The sequence below is a fragment of the Mauremys mutica genome, chromosome 10, assembly GCF_020497125.1.
Source record: "Mauremys mutica isolate MM-2020 ecotype Southern chromosome 10, ASM2049712v1, whole genome shotgun sequence".
NCBI classification, from domain to species: domain Eukaryota; kingdom Metazoa; phylum Chordata; order Testudines; family Geoemydidae; genus Mauremys; species Mauremys mutica.
In genome coordinates this window covers 74,850,444-74,862,655 of record NC_059081.1, presented here as the reverse complement: position 1 = coordinate 74,862,655, position 12,212 = coordinate 74,850,444, and positions in this window count along the sequence as shown.

Sequence of the window (12,212 nt, the reverse complement as noted above, 5' to 3'; positions counted from 1 at the left end):
AAAGTGATGGGTGCCTGGCCCCATGGCCCCCTGGCAGCCCCCCTTAGGGGAAAGGGGCAGAGAGAAGAAAGCAGCAGGTGAGTGGAGTCTTGGGGGAAGAGTGAGGGGCAGGTAGGGGGTCTGGGGGGAGGGGGCGGAGGGCAGTGAACAGCAAGTGGGCGGGGCCTCGGGGGACGAGGATGAGCAGGGGCGGGGCCTCTGTGGCCGGGCCATGGTCTGGGCACCGGTGGCCCCCCAACTTCTAGGGGTCACTCATCTGAAACCCAGGATGAAAGTGACATGGGCCTGAGTCTTGTTGGGGCTGAGGCTACCTCACACCTTTACCTTCGGGGCTCTACCGGGGCATAAAGCCCCCGGACACGGCCAGAGACAGGGCGAGGGGCCTCAGCACGGGAGAGAGTCAGGCCCAGAGTTAGACGAGGGGGGCAGAGAATATTCTTCATTTTGGTTAGTTACACGGCGCCCTTGCTAGAAATACTTCCTGTATTTGCTCCAGTTGGCTCCCTGCAGAAGTGAGAGTAAGCTCGGCCGTGCCCGTAGCCCTGGGCCCTTTAAATCACCCCTGGAGACCCCGGCCGCTGCCCCGGGGGCTCCAGCAGCAGGGCTCGGGCGGCCATTTAAAGGGTGCAGGGCTCTGCTGTGGTAGCAGCAGCCGGAGTCCCGGGCCCTTTGAATGGCCCCAAGCTCTGGGGCTCCCAGCAGCCTCCGCAGCTGGTAGCTCTGGCGGTGATTTAAAGGGCCCAGGGCTCCCAGCCGCTTCTACTGCAGTCGGAGCCCTGGGCCCTTTAAATCTCGATTCAAAGGGCCTGGGGCTCTAACAGCCCCGCCTCTTCCACCCGAGGCCCCGCCCTTTCCGGTCCAGGCCCCGCCCCCCGGCTCAGGACTCCCGCGTACCGGTAAGTCCTTGAAGTGACGTTCACCCCTGACTCCCTGACTCTGTAGCGCTGCCCCGTCCCCCTGTTTGTTCCTCAGAATTAGCCGGTTCTGTCACTTCCTAGCAGCAATCCCGCCATAACACGACAGCCTGAAATCGCAGCTCTCCCGTCCCCTCGCGCTGGACTTGCTGCCAGCTGAACTGGAGAAAACGTGGGGAACGGCTCTGGCAGAGGGTGTGAAAAAGACCCAGGGAAAGGGGGAGTTTCACAGGGATTTCCTCAAGTGAGGAGAAACGTGGGGTCCCAGTTAGTGCCCAGAAACCCCTTCAGGGATCAAACCAAGCAGAGGCCCAGCTCACCCCGCTCGGGGCTCCACGGGGGAGTGAGCAGGGGGCTGCTGTGACACACACAGACTGTGGCTGAGGAGGGGGCTGCCAGGCCTCCCCCCCCCAGTCTGACACTGAGGGAGGAGGGGGGTGTTATATCCTTGGGGGCAGCCGGTTTAGGAAGAAATCACTTGAGGCCAGAGAGCAGACAGCTAACTAAACTGCCATTTTATTTACAGACACAGAGCTCACCCAACCGGCTGAAACCGGCTGGGCTATCCCCTAATAATCTAACTCAGTTGCCATAGGAACAAAAACCATGACAACCAAATACACAACATATTCCTCCCCCCCCTAATAAGAACATCCCTTAAATACAACACACACTAGACTAGAGAAGGAGGGTAGACTGCCTCCATTCCCAGCTAAACCCTGGGGATTATTTTGCCCCATAACCGTGGGTTCACCCTAGCTAAAGATCCAGCTGATGAGGAGGCCTTCTGTCTCTAGGTGGATTATGGTGAACTTCTGGTGTTGTTGCACCCGAAAGTACCATGGGCTCAGGGTCCGCAGCACAAACGGGTGAGGAGGTGGTATCAGCTCGTGCTGGGCAAAGGGGCATCTCAGCCGCCAGCACTAATGGAGGAGAACAGTCAGGAACAGGTGATTCATGATTCGGTGTCTCACCAGAAGAGGTGAAGTCAGACCCGTCAACTGCAGATGTGTCCTGAGGACTGGCATGACCTGGCAACAGCTGATCTACATGTCGCCGCCAGGTAAGATTCTCTGCAGTCCGGACTGTGTAGGAAACAGGTCCTGTTTGAGTGATGACTGTGTCCGGGACCCATTTAGCTCTGGAAGTATAATTCTGAGCCAAAACTGGCTGCCCTGGGCTAAAGGTTCGGTCTTTTAGATATTTTGGTGGACTGTCAGGTTTAATGTTCAGTGTCACAGTGATTCCCTTCATACTTCCCAAATCATCTCCAAAAACAGCAGCATGTTTCCTTAGTATAGGGGTTAGACTGGTTTCTTCTTTAGTCATCCGGTGCACTTCTGCCCAGTTCAGTTGAATCTTTCCATGCCAAGACCTACCCCTTAAGGCTGGGTAGTTACCTCTCACCACAAACAGTGGCAATTTAGCCGCCTGTCCATTGAGCTCCACCTTAACATCAATACTGCCCAACAGGGGCACAGCTTCTCCCGTATACGTCTTCAGAACAGTTTTTGTTGCCTTAAGCGGAAGATGCTGTAGCTTTTCTTTATACACAGTCTCGGAGACCAGCGAGACGGCTGCACCGGTGTCCAGTTCCATGCGTATAGGTTTGCCATCCAACAACGGGGTTACCCAGTATTCATGTGAGCCCCCTGCCAAAGACAAAACATGCAGTGGCACTTCCTCTTGCGCTGAGGTGTCACCTTGATCATCCTGGGTCTGCTCTAGGGTATGGAGGGTTCTGACTCTGCACAGTTTTGTGGGTCGGTTCTTGTGACACTTTTTGCACCCTAGGGGATGCACCGATGGATTGTGCCTCCCTTGTAGCCAGTTCCATGGAGGCAGCAATATCAACAGCCTTCTGTAAGGTAAGCTGAGCCTCTGTCAGTAGGCGCTTCCCACAGTATAGCTTCACTGTAGAGGCCACACACTAACCTGTCACGCAGGGCCTCATTTAACATCTCTTTAAATTCACAGTGTTCTGCTAGCTTTTTTAAAATGGCTACAAATTGTACAACGGTTTCATCTTCCTTTTGGTCTCTTTGGTGGAACCTAGATCTTTCAGCAATTACCAGTGGTTTGGGGGAAAAAATGGGACCCCAGGATTTCCACAATGTCACTGTAAGATTTAGTCTCAGGCTTAACAGGGTGTAGTAAGCTGCGTAGCAGGGAGTAGGTTTTAGCCCCTACAACACTTAAGAATATTGGCACCTTCTTCGCTTCTGTAATGTCATTTGCAATAACAAAAAGCTCAAAATGCTCAGTATACACATGCCACTGCTCTATATTCTCATCAAAAGGTTCCAGGGGCCTGGTCAGAGTAGCCATGATTTTTAGTTTCACTTTCACAGTCAGTGTAAACAAGCAGTATTTTTATTTGTTTATTCTTTACCTTGACTTCTACTTCCTTCTGTTACTGGAGCAGCCCCGGAATCCCATCCATCGTCGCCACTTGTTATATCCTTGGGGGCAGCCGGTTTAGGAAGAAATCACTTGAGGCCAGAGAGCAGACAGCTAACAAAACTACCATTTTATTTACAGACACAGAGAGCTCACTCAGCCGGCCGAAGCTGGCCGAGCTATCCCCTAATAATCTAACTCAGTTGCCATAGGAACAAAAACCATGACAACCAAATACACAACAGGGGGCAGCTGGACAGACCTGCAGTAACCACATGGATTGTGAGGTTTGCTCCACTCCTGTCGTCAGCGGTGCCGATGTTACTCCCTGAGCCTGCTGGGCTCCACCTCGAACTCTCTGCTTCTCTCTCATCCCTGCAGCGACTGTGACCAGGGGTCGGCAGCCTTTGGCTCTGGCCCATCAGGGTTAGCCGCTGGCAGGCCGGGGCGGTTTGTTTACCTGGAGTGTCCGCAGGCACAGAGCCCTGCCGCTCCCAGTGGCCGCAGTTCCCTATTCCCAGTCAATGGGAGCTGCAGGAAGCAGCAGCCAGCACATCCCTCGGCCTATGCTGCTTCCCGCAGCCCCCATTGGCCTGGAACAGTGAACGGCTCCATGCCTGCGGATGCTCCAGGTAAACACACCGTCTCGGCCCGCCAGCGGCTTACCCTGAGCGACCCCTGATTGGGACTCTGGATCCAGACACGGCTCCTCCCCAACTGGGCCTGTCCGAGGATCGGAAAAGTGTCAGATGGGGACACACCTGGCAGAATCGGTCCAACAAGCCCGAGAGATTTGTCTCTAGGCCTGTGTGCTGGGTGATCTGCCGGTCCCGCACCTTCGGCATCCACCGCCGAATTGCCGCCGAAACCGCGGGACTGGCGGAGCTCCCGCAGAAACGCCGCCGAAGGCAGCCTGACTGCCGCCCTCACGGCGACCGCCAGGCCACCCCTCCTCCCCCGCCCCGGCTTGCCGCCCCAGGCACGCGATTGCTGCTCTGATCCCTGGAGCCGCCCCTGCATGGGGACAATCCGCTGGTCTTCTGCAGTCTCTGGTGTTCACCTCACTGGGGCCTGGGAAGACTCCCATCTGTCACTCTAGCAGAACCTCTTCTACCCCCTGAGCTCCTGGCCTCTATGAGCCTGGAGGGTCAATTTCTCAGGGGGTCACTCAGGCCATGGTGAAGCCAGGTGCCTGTGGGAGCAAACAGGGCTGGGTCAATGTGTTAGGAGGCCATTGACCCTCCACACAGAGCTGTGGGAAATATAAAAATAAAGACAAAACCTCGCTTCTTAACTCTGCATAAAACAGATTCCAGTTAGGTCACATTTACACTCATGAGCGTATTTCTGGAAAGCGTTATGGGTGCAACGTCGCAGCACTAATGAAATTTAGCCTTCGAAAGGTGTGGTGGGGGAGAAGGATGCTCCAGCCTCTCAGAATGTTTGTCGAAGTGGTTAGAGGCTCTCACCCAGAAAAAGGGTGTTTGAGTTGCAGACTAAATGCACCTTGTCATAGGTCTCACCCCCACTTGGAGCTGTTGGGTTCACAAGATGGGGACCTATGGATGGATCCTTCTAAACTTAAATCCTAGTTTAGATCTACTACGCTGCCACCAGTCAGTTTTCTAAGTGTCTGACACACTGCCTGTTCCCCCAACTTTCCCTGGGGAACACAGATTCAATCTCCCTGAATCTTGTTGCCTGATTTGGGGAGGGTTAGTAGGGACAGTGGAATTTATCCACTTAATTTGGTTGTATGTAATAATTAATTTTCTAATTAATTAGTAATGTTAGTAATAATTAATAAGTATTAATAATATGGGTATGGCTCGCCAATATGTGTGATCAGAAGATAAAAGTTCGTCTTGAATCAGGCTTCACAGAATTTAATACAAGGAGATTGGGGTATAACAGGAATTAGGACAGAGACAGAGTTTAGTCAAACAAGACCTTTTATTTAAAACCAATAAAACAAGAAGTAAATGTAAAATGTTAAAAGCAGTTTGATTACAAAGTTACAAAATATCACAGTTCTTTAAGAGATATGATATGATATGATATGATATCTAATGCACTTTGCAGCAAATAGTACTAGAGTGAATTTCACACCTCTGCTAGAGGAAGTATAGTTATAAAGAAACTGGTTATGAATTAAACCCTTCTTAGCATAGATGCTTTAGAGGTGAAGTAGAAATTAAGAATTATTTCATACTTACAGCTGTGAAAGGACAGAACACTACGACTTATCATTAGTTGACAGCTTTCGTAGGTGTAGGCAGGGTGAGGCGATGAGAATAGAAGGATGGGTGTATCGCCTGCTCTAATGGTGGATTATCACACCTTTTATAGGGAGAACTCCTTCCTCTTACGCCCAAATTTGGCTTTCCCCATGGAAAGGTGAGGGTACCTGTTTTCATAGGCTGACCTTTGTATACGTATTAATGACAACTATCTACGTATCTTGTGGTAGACTTGTTGTATTTTGTGGGCAGAAATACCCTACTTTTGCACCTAACTAGGTGAAAGGTTAGCAGATATTCAGAAAGTCCCTAGACAATTTGCGTAGGTTTGTTTCCTATTATCACTTTTCTGAGTAAGGGTCTTAAAGGTTGCTTTTAGCATCACAGAGGAAATAGGCCAGGATGTCTGGTTTAGAAGCTTCTAGGTATCTTGCGTTTACAGCTATTGCAAATTCTATTAATCTATGCAGCCTACACACTTTTATCAAAAAGACATTTTATACAGACCAACAGATTAATCCTCAGGGCTACACGCCCCCCTTTGACGGGGTGGTTTACATAAAGAAACCCCGTCACCTAGGACTTAACATCTGTGGGGCCCTTTTTAGTTTCATACCTGGGCAAATTTTGGTAGGTATCAGGAATGGGCACCATATATATATATTCATCTTTATCCCCAGATGGTGCTCGTCTGTGCATTTGTTTAGGTGATTGTCTGGGTGTCTGTCTAGGTCTCTGCCTAGTTTTTGGCTTGGGTTTGTTGCGTTTATACAGCATATAACCTAATATAAGGAAATTAATCACAATTCCAATTCCTTGGATAATTATCCATACTTCTAATCCGAATTTTTCTTTAGAAGTTGTTGCAGGCTCATTCCCTTCATTCATTAATTGGGTAATAACTTGTTGAGCTTCGTCCATATTGTTAGTAATTTGAATGAGGTGAGTCTCCTTACGAGTCATTAAGGATTTCAGTTGCAACCCTAATGGTGGAATATAAGCCAGAAAAGTAGGTGTACCTTGAATAGTTAAATTCTGGTAATCAGGGTTAGACTGAATAATGGTAATGTTCTCAAAAATAGGAATAGGGGAAATAACTTGATTCCCTATTACCGTGGGTTGCCTTGGGGTAAAACAGAAATTTGGCTCTGTGACAGGACACTCCAAGGGACCATACTGGTACCTCTTTTGGTTGGTAACCACGCAAAATTGGTTCCTTCCAGCATAGGTCACCTTCTCCATCGGAGTCTTCCATGTGGTCAGCCTCACCAGGCATGACGATGATGAATTCTGTGCTTTCTCTCCCTGTAGTCCACACAAAACAGTGTCTGTTTCAAACACATTACACCTACAGATATACTGGGGTCCTTTTTCAGAACAACAGGCCATCTGTGGTACCTTCCAAGTCTGAGTTGGAGTGTGATAGACTACCAGGGGAGGTGCATTAACGCGTTCCCTGTAGATGTCATCTTCGAGGTGACCTATAGAATGGATAGCAGCCAATTGCCTGTACACATCTCTGTCTGGGTCAAACACTGGTAACGAGACCGTGAATGAAACATACAAAGATCGTGCCATTATACACTCTTTTGTAAGAGAACAACTGTCTCGGTTGGGGTGAGGTGTCACAGATCCTATCTCTCTCATAGCACCCACTGACAAATGCTGGCATGCATCCAAACAAGTGGATCTTTCCTTTTCCAGCTTCTGAAAACATTTAGGACAATACCAATTCATTAGTTGTTCATCCTTAATTAAGTCAGGGACTTCTCCTAATTTTAAGGATCGCAATGCATCAGTAATTGTGCTTACAACATATTCCCCATATGCAGAACATATAATTTCTTTCCCCAAATGCTGATCTCTTTTCTGATCATTGTTTAAAGAAATTAACTGGTTAATTTTCTGTTGAGTTTCATTAAACAATTGGGTTATATCATGCATATTATAAACAGTAAATCGTTCTTCCTGTGCCAATCCCTTTATTCCCTGTAACATTGGATTGACTACTCGGTTAGCTTCCTCCTTTAACACATAATCTATATGCTTGCGGATTTTTCCAATATCCGCTTGGTTCCAAATTGACATTCCTGCACCAAATAGTCCAGTTAGGGATCCTAAACCTCCAAGGAGATTTAGGCTACGTTTTCTCCTAAGAGTTGGTGACTTAGGGACTTTATCATCCTTCAACAGAACAATATCCCGTACTCGTTGCTGATAGGCTACAATCCTATCCACAAGTCGTACTGAGAAGAAGGAAGCTACTTTGGTATGCTGACAATAGCTAAAGTCTCCCAAGTACCAATTAGACAAATTTAGCACTACAGGAATATGCATAAATTGAACTCGATTAATTATTTTCCCCATCATGGGTGTTGTGGTAAGACCACTAACAGGTCCTGGGCTTAACACTGGACAATTTACATCATTTATTCTTGACTGATCAACATCATAGTCAATAACTGGGTCCTGAACTCTAAGTTCAAATGTCATATTCTGGACATATTTTTTGTTTCCTGTTTTGGTTTGAAAGGTAGCTATAATGAGCACCTCATATCGCCCTTGGTCCTCATATTCAAGCTTATACAAGGTTAAACTTCCCCCTGTTATCAAATTATTACAGCTAGCCTTATTTTTCCAAGTTCCATAAGCTATACCATGTTTTAGGGAAGTTGAATTTATAAACGTCTTGCAACCACCACCCTTTGAATCCTCATCCAAGGGCCACATCTTTTTCCAACCACTAGAGGGTAGTGTAGTTACTTCTACCAATTGATATTCAAAAGTAACATCTTCCCCCCGAATTCCCTTAACCTGTTGAATCGGGTTGTTGACCAGTTCTGGATTAAGGATAATAGTCCGTTCCTTCTTTGTTGGTATGTTCTGTTGCTTGGGCTCAGACAACTGAGTACGATCTGGTCGTCTGGTTTCCTAGGGTTGCAATAGTTCGGTTTCAGACTTAAGATTTTGGCATAGTCCTACCCTTAGAGCAACAATAAGGGTGTAATAAGTCAAAAATGTCAATGTCAATTTCATGGTTGCAAACTGCTGGGCTCCAATTGTTGCGATTTCGTCTGATCACTTAAGTCCTGAGGAGGAAGTTGCTCCTGCGACCTGGACGATCGATACAGCTTTAACTGGTTAGCATGATAAATTTTATCTTTATTATGCTTTCCTCCTGTTACTCTGATCTTATATACTGCTGAACTGAGTTTATCAATGATTTGGAAAGGACCAATCCATCGATTACACAACCCATGTTCTGGTGACTTATATGACAATAACATTACTTGGTCTCCTACCTCCCAAGTATTCTCTCTCTGGTTTTTGTCAAAGTAAGCCTTTGCCTTACGTCTGGATTTTCCCAATTTAGCAGCTACCTGCAAGTGAATGTGATTTAAATGTTTTTGCAGATTTTGCAGGTAGGTATCCATTTTTATTCCCTCTAATTGAGTGCCACTAGCTTGCCAAATTAAATGTTCTGGTAATCTCATTGTTCGGCCTGTCATCACTTCAAAAGGTGTTTTATCAGTAGATGCAGCCGGTGTCGCCCTCAATGCCATTAAAATTAAAGGCATGAGGGTGTCCCAGTTACGTCCATTGGCATCAACCAGTTTCCTCAACATCACTTTTATAGTCCGATTGGTTCGTTCCACCATCCCAGATGACTGTGGTCTATATGGGATGTGTAGTCTCTGCGGGACTCCCATCAATTTAAGACAATCCCTAAAGAACTGTCCTGTAAAATGTGATCCCTGGTCTGATTCTACCTTTGCAGGGATCCCCCAGCGAGAGAAGACTTGTTCTACCAAGACCTTGGCAGTGGCTTTTGCAGTATTGGCTTTAAGAGGAAATGCCTCTATCCACTTTGAGAAAGGATCGATAATCACCAATAAATATTGGTTACCTCTTTGGGTCCTTGGCAAAGGACCTACAAAGTCAATCTGCAAAGCCATCCACGGACCTTCATACACCTGGGATCTTAGTGGCGCATTTCTTTTGGATGGAGTAGGATTAGCTTGGGCACATGCCAGACAATTTTCACAATATTGTTGCACATCCATCCTAAGAAGTGGCCACCACCCTACAGATGCAAGACACTGGACAGTTTTGTCCACTCCCTGATGTCCTCCTGTAGGAGTGTCATGGACCATGTACATCATTTCCCTCCGTAGGTGAGCTGGAACTACCCACACAGGGAAAGGACCTCCTGTATACATGAGAACTCCATCTACGACTTGTAACTGCTGTTCATGTCGTTTGTACAAAGGGTCTATTGTTAGTGATCCCTCTTTGTCTATTTTGGAAAGCTCTAGAATTACTTTTATTATGTCCTTATCTAATTTTTGCATGTCTTTTAAATCTGGTATATTGGGTTGTACCAATTTAGTTGGTGTGACCTGGTTTAGGCGTCTGTAGTCTATTGTGAGACGCCACGAACCATCTGGTTTCATAACAGGCCAAATAGGTGAATTTGCAGTGGAAGTACATTTTCGTAGTACTCCCTGTGTCAGCAAGGACGTAATAGTCTTTTCTATGTATGGATTTGCTTGTTCTGGGTAAGGATACTGTTTTTGGGCTGAAATTTCTCCTTCTTCCACAACAATAGTGACGGCCATGCATCCACAGTCATGTTTGTGTTTAGCAAAGGCATCTGCATGTTTGTACAGTACTGCCTGTAACTCAGGTTGGTCTGCATGTTTAGCCACTATTTCGTCCAAATCATACCCTTCAGGTTCAAAGTCCTCCACTGGAGATACCATGCCACACTCAGGTATGACTACTGGAGAGTCATCCTTTTCCTGTTCTACTGAAAGACACAATAATTGGTTACACAAATCAAGAACACATCCCTGTTTGCATAAGAAATCAGTTCCCAATAAGGAATTCTTTGGGTCTGCTAACTTCATTAATGCAAAAGTATGATTCTTTCTTAGGTGACCTATCTGTACTTCAAGGGGCATAGAAAGTGTGGTAGTAACCTGATTACTTGCAAAGGTTGCAAGTGTCTTGGTACATCCTGATGATAGAGGAGAGGATCTAGGATCCTCGACATGGAGAATACTGATTGCTGCTCCAGTATCTATAATGAGATTCCTGTCTAGTCCCTCTATCACTGCAGATATTGTGGGTCTTCCACTTGTATCTCTGTCTAAAGGGGTTATGACTACACTCGGGGTTGTTTGTAGTCATGCAGCATATGCTGTCAGATAATCAAGGGGTTCCTCCTCTATCTCCTCAGAGGCAGCCAATTCTGGAGGAGTGGCTGTCCACTGGGGAAAAGGGGATGGATCGACGGAGGCCACTGGACGGTTCAAGGTTGCTGAGCCTTGGCCTTCCATCATCATCAGCTCATTCACACGGGCATGAAGTTCTCGGATAGCCCGTCGTTGAGCTTCAAGCGTCTGTTGCACTGTTTTAAACATTTTCACAACTGAGTCCTCAGTTTTGTGCAAAGGCGGTGATTTGGGTCTCTGCAGACGTGAACTGTTCTGTGCAGCATCTGAAAAGAAAGGAACACGATCCCGGGCTCCTGCATAGGATCCAAACGCATAACCCTGTCGAGGGGCCTGGCCACTCGAAGGTCCAGGGTTATTACGTGGGTTAGGGTCATTTTGCCAACGTTGATACTTAGGGAATTTAGGAACTCCTCGTCCTAATCCTGGCTGAGGTTGAGGTCCCTCAATCCTCACCGTAGGATTAGTTTGTGGTTCCTGAAGTACTGCAACCGGGGCTCCACGCCGACCTAATTTAGAGCCTCCCTGTGCATGTGCTTTAGCCAGTAAGGCTAATGTTATTTTTAAAGAAATATCATCAGTGATATGCATATTAACCATTTCTCTTAACTGAGGAAGGGAATTATTAACAAGCAGACTGATATATGGCAGTTCATCTGTTTCTTCTTTGATATGACTCCGCCAAGCTGCACTTAACCGCAAATGAAACTGATGTGGAGTTTCATTAGGTTTCTGCTTTAAATTAGACAGAATTGCTACTCCAGCTTGCCCTGGGTGCTGATTATGTTCCAATAGGGCTACTGTCTCTTGAAAAGTTTTCTCTCCTACCCTAAACTTAAGTGGCAAAGTACTCCACAATGCTCGATTCACTGTGAGTTGTAAGATTTTAACCCAATCCTCCCTTGGTAAGCCAAACACTTTTGCTGTCTCCTGCACACGTTGTGCATGCATAGCAACTGAAGAATCCTCCATCATTCCTACTTGCTTTGCTACCAGGTCTAAGGTTTTAATATCTGTAACAACTGCTACAGGACAATCAGAATTGGAACCTGCAGTTCCTTCTTCTGGATCTGAATCTGAGCTTTCATCTGAGCTTTCATCTGAGCTTAAATCTACAATTTCTATTCCTTGCCTCCTTCTACCTGGATTCACATTTTCCTCATCTGAACCATCAAAACTTTCCACTGGAGATAATCCTGGATATCTAGGATAATTTTCCATGAAATGTCTATGGCTTACATTCAAAGTGTCTCCACACTGACGCAGGACATCCCTTAGTCCACTAAAGTCTGGCGTGGTAGGGCGTTCTACCAATACACTAGGTGATACCAGCATATACCACGGGGGTGTAGAGGACCCACGAAATTCCTGGAGTCTAGGCAATGTTGATTGCCCGAATGCCAATAAATGTCCACCCAAAG